We start from the raw sequence: 8,788 nt of genomic DNA on the forward strand, positions 1-8,788 counted from the left end.
CCCCCAACAGCATAAACTCACCTGGGATGCAAGGACCCCCGCGGAGGTCCTCCGGCTAGCATCCATGTCCTGACTCCCATTGCCACTGCGATGATTCTGATGATGATGATGATGATGGTGATGATAGTCCACAGTAGCGGGTTCACCTAAAAACACAGACCGCCGGGGTTAAAATAGAGCGGAACGCGCAAGATCTAGATGCTATTATGGTCCACTTCACCACATGCTGCACATCTCATCTGTCTAAATGATATATAAATGGGAAAAAAAATTGCCAAATAGTCTATTAGCACCGTGAGGAGAATTCTATATGGAGACATGGACTCAAATGAAGCATGGCGGCCCCCCTCTATACCCCACTTGAGGATGACAGGGGGAGGGAAAAAAAGAAGAAGGGGGTGGGGGCTAAACTGTGTGATTAGTCTATGAGAGAAACCTTTTTTTTTTTTTTTGTAGAAAAAAGCAAGTTGTAATGCATATTAAATGAATCATATTACATAGAGAATTGTGAATTTCTTTATATAATAGGTCTGATTTTGATTATCTTTAAATGCATTAACACTGAACGTTTGGTTACTAATATTCAGTAAAATTCAGTCCATTTAGCAATTTCTGCTTTTTCATCATGGTATCACACTAATTTTAACATATAAAGATGTTTTTCAGCTGACAAACATAATTGTGTAAAAATTCTATTTTATTTATAAGGTTTGCTTGAATACAATTTACACATTTCAACTTATTCTGTTATTTTTATTTTTTTATTTTTTTTAATTAACAGGCCTTATTTATGGTTGTTTCATTTTCATGCAAAATTGTACTCTTATTATAATTCCCTTATAATTAGCTTGTGTCTCAATTTACAGAATATTATTTTAATCAATAAAACACAGGGTCACAATTTAAAAACAACAAAATAACAAAATAAAACAGATTTTTTTCAGAAAATTTTTTTTTTAAATTAAAAAAGCAAAACAAAAAGTAATTTTTAAGAATATAAACATTATTATATTATCCTATCAGTTTTTCTGTCATTTCATGCAAAAATGACACCTCAAAAAAAATAAATAAATAAATAACCCACTGAATTCTAGTCTACGTACCTACCCAAATAGCTTTCTCTATTTTACACCGTTCATTCACAAAATGAGAAAAACACAATCAGCTCTCAATGCTGAAATCCACAAGTCTCGAAACCCAACAGAGAGAAAAAGAAGGCAGCACAAGAAACTGGAGGAGAACCTAACGGAGGCAGATGGAGAGGGAGAAGCTGGACTCGAGCACAAACGCAACAAAAGCCAGCGTACGGGCACACACCGGCAGTGTAGCAGCCAGCTGCTCGCTCGCTCTCCAGACCCCCAGCCTGCAAAACCATCAGACGCACCTCACACACACACACACACACACACACACACACACACACAGCCACCCTGACGCAGGGCACACTCCCCCAGTGCTATAGCCCCAGGGCTTTCACTCTCTCTGTCCATTTCTGGAGCTACACAAACACATACACACACTCACAGACACAACCCCTCTTCCAAATCCCCCCAGAACTCCAGGAGTTAATCAATGGCCTCCATGCATGGATTTTTTTTTTTTGTTTGTCTTTGCCAAAGTTCCTCTGGGTCCATCCCTTTCTTTTCCTCTTGAATTATATATATATATATATATATATATTCCTACAATTTTTTTTTATTCTATTTTTATTCTTCATGCAAGAACCCATTCACTCTCTCACTTTTTATATTTACATTTTTTTTTAAAGAATGGGATTTTTTAAAAACAGTTTAGAGCCAAAAAAAAAAGAACATATCTGTGTTCTCAACCTCTCTCCACTCCTCCCTTTCTCCAGAAGCGAACTGCACTAGTCCACCCCACACTAAAAGAAAAAAAAACACACACTTCGAGCTGGACCCTTTACTGATTGCGATTTAATTGAATGGAGCCCATGAATATGGTAATTTCATGAGACACTTGACACGAGCATCAGGAGGTGTGGTGGACCACACCGGCAAAAATGGCCAAAAACAACGACACACACTATTGAAACAACTGACAAAAAACAGTAAATATATTTGAAAAAAAAAGGATGAAAAAGAGCTGGACCGATGTCCACATGTGGATGCGACTTACCCCGTCAAACCTTCAGCATCTCATCATGCCGCCCGTTTCAGCAAGGTGGGATGCCCAATCGTGATAAACCCAGGACGGTACGGCGATGTTAGAGAGAGCCAGGCGACCAGTCCCGTGGTGTGCAGGTGGATGCGGTACACATCGCAGAGGGGACGCTTGACAAAAGGATCAAAACCCAATGCCCACTCCCGAGCCAGTTGTTGCTTGACACAGCAAATGAACTTACAGCACAAGAGCGAGTGAAGCTGAGGGAGGGAGAGACAGACAGAGAGAGAGAGAGGCAGAGGAGGAGAGAGAGAGTGTTTGAAGAGTGTGTGTGTGTGTGTGTGTGTGTGTGTGTGTGTGTAATGAATGAGAGAGAGAGGAGGAGGTGGGGGTAGAAGGGGGTTCGGAGTGAGCGGGCGAGCGAGGGAGAGAGAGAGAAACCACAGCATAACAAAACCTATAGCTACGTGGACGGCCACTTTCTCTCTCCCTCTCTTTCTCTCTCTATCTCTCTCCACCCTCTCTGGCTCAAGGAAGGGAGAGAATAATTAGATTTGAGCCACACATGCTTTCCAAAAGCACTGACTCGTGGATCCCAGGCACCTAATGTTGGATTAATTGAGGGAGATCTGATGTGCTACATGCACCGTGAGCCCTCGGCTTTGACTCCCCCCTTTTCCTCCTCCTCCTCCTACTCCTCCTCACGACGCCAAAAAACTACCACCATGATACGACTCCCTGCTCCTCTCTCCCAGCATATGGTGACTGACATGGCACTGTAGGCACAGAGAAAATAAATAATAGATTGTTTATTTAATTGTGAACACATACAGACATTTATTAGGCTGGATTTGTGCTTCTGTCAGAGTGGAAAACAGTCAGTATCCATCCGTGAGCCCTCAGCTCTGCCCCCCCCACCCCCCAAATCTCCTCACAACGCCCAAAAACCACCATCGTGATACGACTCCCTGCTCCTCTCTCCCAGCATATGGTGACTGACACGGCACTGTAGGCACAGAGAAAATAAATAATAGATTGTTTATTTAATTGTGAACACATACAGACATTTATTAGGCTGGATTTGTGCTTCTGTCAGAGTGGAAAACAGTCAGTATCCATCTTAGAAAGTGTTGAGAATGCCAGCAGGAAAGGAAAAATGTGAGTTTTTGGGCTTAAAAACAACAAATGCATCCAATTTCACTTTTTGAGCATGACATTTCCGATTAAAAAACCTAAAATGATTAAAAATAGGCTTTCTTCGAGATAGATGGGAATAATGAACCTATATGACATAATTTTATCATAATATAGCATATATAGATCTATACAGAACTATTCTTTACAATCATGCCTATAAATATTCCTTACAGTTAGGATTTGGAAGATTTTCTACACATTTTTGACTGTGAATAATCAAAAACATGCAGAAATGGTGAAAATTTTTGGTTAATATTAAGGAAAAATGTTTTATTGTATCAAATGAAGCAAATGATTCCATTCAGTGTGTGTGTGTGTGTGTGTGTGTGTGTGTGTATTTAATAAACAAATACACACACACACAAATGTGTGTATATATATTTATATACATATAGATATACATATACACACACACACATGCACACACAAATGTGTGTGTGAACAAATACATATAGCTATACACACACACACACACACACTATATATATATATATATATATATATCTATCTAATCTGAAGATCAAATCAGAATATTTATTGTAAAAATGTTTCTGTAACTGCTGCCAAAAATAATCTACATTGTAAATTATTTGGCCGTAAATTTACTGGCTACTAGTTGCATTACTTTCACAGTACATTACTGTATGTAAATATATTTATAGCTCCACTGTGATTTGTGATATATTTTCAAGGGGGAAAAATATATAATTTTTTTTCAAAACATCCACCCCTCTGGTTTGTTCACAAATCGCACCCTGCACACACACACATACACACATACATATACATACACTTGACTACACCGCAACAATTCGCTACCATTTCCACTTCAACATCATAAAAATCACATCAATAATATCAATATGACATTCAATATTCAAGGTAAATGGCAAAAGAAAGCAGCTCTGGTAACTGGCTTTTAACAGGCCAGAAGACAAAGAAATCAGACATGTTGAATTTCACGCCATGGAAAGCGGTGTACTGCCCCCTGTTGACCATTCCGTCACGGTCCAAACAGGAAGGCCCAGACAGCTGGACCACATTGCGACGACACACGGTGCAATTACTGCAGGAAATACACAATTCTTTATCAAGCTATAGTCATCTAATTAACATTAGGCATGAAACAAAGCAAATCGGCAAAAATGGAGAAGAAATGGAGGGATGAGAGCCGGAGGAAGAGGGGGAGGAGAGGCGCTCTTGTTCTCTCTCTCTCAAGGAGAGGTGAGAATTCCTTACAAAAGCCTGGATGATTCTGTTTTCGGCCCTTCAGGGCCAGATGAGCTCAGCACAAAGACGTATGGCAGATGAAAAACTCATCCGCTTTTCTCTTTTACTTTTTAGCGTCCCCTCATTCGGCTCTTTATTGACACAAAGTAGCAATTAAGGTGAGAGTGTTATGGAGGGAGAGAAGAGGCCTTGTCTGCTAACACCCTATGTTTGCTCACGCCGAAGTAATTGAAATCGACTTTCAGAAGAGAACGAGATACATTAATTGACATCTACAATAAAGACTCCGCCTCTCTCTGTATGTTATTTTGATCAACTCACCCCCGTTTCAGGTTACAAACTAATAAACAGAAGGTAAAAACACATTGTGATCCGATGTTCCCTGTGGATTGTTTTAGAACACGTATGTAATGGCCGGCTATTAGTGTGCTATTTTTTCCCACGCCACCCAGCGTGGACACATTAGTTCATTAGCAGCTGTTTCACTGCTGTAAATATCTTCACCCAGGTGAAAAAACTATTTAATTTAAATTTGATGCGCTGAGTTTATTTGCCCGGTGGCTCGTGCGAGCTGAAGAGAGAGATATTCACCTATCCTTGCAATAAACAACACCCCCACCCCCCCAACCTCGCCTGCCTGGCTGTATTTCAATTCAACAAGCTTATAAACACACATACGCTAGCGCACACGAGTACGCGGGCATCCGGCAAATAGAATTCCTTCAAACGTACGTGGGTTGAAACACACTCCAGGGATAGAGAGAGGAGAGGTGCAGGGAGCAAAGGCCAGGCGCGGAGCTCCCTGTATCCAAATGGCATTACTCACTCTGAGATGTATTATTAAAGAAAGAAGTACCGCAGGCCATGGCTGACAGACCGTGCAACAGTAAACAAGAAAAAACAGCAGCGTTTGACAGCTAAAACACCATGCTTTCATTCTCACACTGATACCGACAACACAGAGATGTGTTCAAATGAGATGCCTCATGTACGTACCTGCATGTGGTTGGGGTAAAAAGTAACTATGACACTCTATTTTAAATGTTTTATGGGGTTGAGATGACTTTTGATATTCGATTTGTGCTTTTTTTCTTTTGTGTTAGTGCACTGGTGATCCATAGGAAAGGGGGAAAAAGATATCTTCAATATGTCAACTGTTTCTCCTAGCTTTGAGGTTAAATGGAGAAATTTGCGGATCTTTCTTCTGAGAAAAAGACCTTTTCTGGAGGTTCAGAAGAAATCTCAACTATGTCTCAAACTTGCTTGGATATTCAAAGTGTGCAATCATATTAATACTCAAACCCAAATCATTCCTTAGGAATTTTAAGAAGAAACATCTGAGACAAAGTTAATACTTAAATGAGGTCTCAATAGGAATTCATGATTAATTTTATAGCTCTTTAGATCAATAGATCGTATGTCTGATTTATTTCTCCTAAAAGGAATTTAGGAAGATCCTTTGGTTTAATATCAAAAGGTCTCAAATTTACCACCAAAGACACCAAAATCTGGAAAGACTGAGTATGAACACAAACATTTCTCAGCAAACTCTCCCAAATTATCAAATTACCAAATTATCTGAGCTGTTAAGGAGAAACATCTGACATAAAATTGACACTAAAGTGAGATCTCAATATGAAAATATTTCTCACCATATTTTTTCAAGACCGAATGATCTGAACTGTTTCATTCATTTTAATTTTATAGCTCTTTACTCTTACTGTATGTCACCTCAACAGTCGGATTTGTTTCTATTTTATTTCTCCTAAAAGGAATCTAAAGTGAAACATCATACAAAGTTGATACTTTAACTGACAACTCAATTAGGTTGTCTAAGCTTTTAAAGAGCAATTCAATTTTCTTCTTGATACAGTACTACTGTAATGTCAACCCATAAGAAAGGAAAGTCACAGACCTCCTTCAAATCTCAGTTGTTTCTGACAGACAGCTCCTTAGTAACAGGCCCCAAAATAATGTCATCCTCCATTTCAGAAAATATCTCACATCTCAAACGCCACTCAGATTCATCAAGACACCAAAATCTCAGTATGAACTCAAACATTTCTCTATTCATGTTCATTTTACAGCTCTTCACTCTTACTGTATGTCAACAATTGTCTCTTTTGTGACTGTTTTTATTTCTCCTAAACATTTAAATTTAACAAACAACTTCATTAGGTCTTCTGAGCTCATAGAGCACAAAAAAGTCCTTGAGTCAACACTACTGTAATGCCAAACCATGGTGACCAACAGAAATGCATTGTAAAGAAACATCACAAACCTCCTTAGAATCTCAGTTGTTTCTCCTAGAAATCTTTTAAATACCAGGCCACAATAATTTCATCTTCAGGAGTTTCAGAAGAGATCTCAAACATGTCTCAATATGTGCTACAGTTTGCCAAGACACCAAAGTCTGCAACAGTCTGCAACAAGTGTCAGAGATCTCAATATGAATGCAAAAATGTGTCATAAAATTCTTCCAAGACCAAATTATCTGAGCTGCTGTCCATGTTAATTTTACAACTCTTTACTATGTGTCAACAATTGTCACATTTGTGCCAAAATAAATTTTAGAAGACAACACCACTACTGCCATCCATACGAGGATGGTCTCAAACACACACACACACACACACACACACACACACAAAGTGACTATACCTAGAATATGGAGGAAAGGGAATGTGTGAGCATTATGATGATGAGAGTGTGCGTGATACCTAAATCTGTCTATTATTACCACTGCAAGATCATGTGACTCAATTCACGTGCCAGTTACAATTATATAGAGGGCGGAACATAAAATATGAGATATGATGTGAAAGATGGAGAGTGTCTAACCTTCTGCGGCTTTTGTAGCACTATTATTTGTCATTCCAATAAAACCCAGTGAAACCTGAAACTCGAGTGAGAGGAAATGAAGTATACAATCCAAACTCTTCCAACTAAATCTGTTTTTAAACACTTTCTCTCCCTCACACACACATGCATATACACACAAAGGCAACTAGGTATGTAAATTGGATGCTCTCTCATGCAAATTATTTTCTGGTTATTAAAAAACCGGCAAAGGTTGTTTGGAAAATCTGCCACTCTAGTGGGTTTCACTGTTTCAGAGCGTGTTAGAGAACATTTAATGGGGTAGTTCACCTAAAAAAGAAAAGTCTCTCATTATTTACTCACCGTTTCAAAGCCTTTTCATTTTCTTTCTTCTATGGAACACAAAAGGAGTAGTCAGGCAGGATGCTCACGCTGCTCTTTTACCATACAAGTGAATGGTGACCAGGGGCAGTCAAGCTCCAAAAATTACCTAACATCTACAGTAACAGTAGTCCATATGGCTTCTTTGCTATATTCCAAGACATCTATAGTCATATGAAAACATTCATGGTGCATTTAGTCATTTCTCTGAGCTTGATTGCCCCAGTCACCATTCAATTCCATTGAATGCAAAAGAGCAGCATGAACATTCTGCTAAATTTCTCATTTTGTGATTCACAGAAAAAAAGGTCATACATGTTTGCAAGTCAATAAGGGCGAGTAACTGATGACAGAATTTGCATTTTTGACTGAAGTATCCCTTTAAAGACGAGGATGTCAACAACTCAAAATCTGACTGAAACATGGGTTTTCTTGCACTCAGAATTACACAAAGCATGACATACAGCAGAGCATAAAATGCTTAGAAACCTCCCTCTCTCTCTGTTGCTGTCACATATCAATTGTGAACGGCTCGCTGTCAAGGGACTCCACCAATCTCATCATGGTCTCGGTCTGTCAGTGCTGACAAAGCAAAATTATTGCTTGTCACTGTATATTTATGTCCATAAGGCTTTAACCAGACAGAGAGCTTCCTTTTTATGTGTCTTCTGTCCGTAGATTGACCATTGACCTCTATGTGCCACTATAAGAGGAAACATTCAGATGCATGACAGCTCTGGAAGGATAATGCCTATAAATCTGACACTTGGAAAAAATGTCAAAAGAAAACAGGCAAATGACCTACAGCCATCTCAGATAGTTCTGTGCTGTGTTTGTAATTAACCAATCGCATCCTTCCACAGAGGCTGACGATGAATGTAAAATGAATATGTACCTTTACTTATTTATTAACAGTAATAACACACACCAACACATTCACATGCATAGGAAAACTGTATCTGTTATTATATATTTAAAGAACAAATAACATTTTACTATGTGTGTGTGTGTGTGTGTGTGTGTGTTTTTCTAAATAAAG

The 8,788-nt window shown here is 38.9% G+C and overlaps 1 long non-coding RNA gene across 1 annotated transcript in view; it reads right to left on the reverse strand.

Annotated features, from left to right (window-relative positions):
* Nucleotides 1–2,398, reverse strand: part of LOC107677326 (uncharacterized) — an 18,968-nt gene extending 16,570 nt beyond the window's left edge. The window contains exons 1-2 of the long non-coding RNA XR_001632823.1: nucleotides 2,137–2,398; nucleotides 22–146 (exon numbers count right to left, since the gene is read on the reverse strand). This is a non-coding gene — a long non-coding RNA (uncharacterized LOC107677326). The remainder of the gene's footprint in view (nucleotides 1–21; nucleotides 147–2,136) is intronic.
* Between the last annotated feature and the right edge of the window lie 6,390 nt (nucleotides 2,399–8,788).

The sequence above is a fragment of the Sinocyclocheilus anshuiensis genome, unplaced genomic scaffold (genome assembly GCF_001515605.1).
Source record: "Sinocyclocheilus anshuiensis isolate Anshui unplaced genomic scaffold, SAMN03320099.WGS_v1.1 scaffold392, whole genome shotgun sequence".
Taxonomy (NCBI): Eukaryota; Metazoa; Chordata; class Actinopteri; order Cypriniformes; family Cyprinidae; genus Sinocyclocheilus; species Sinocyclocheilus anshuiensis.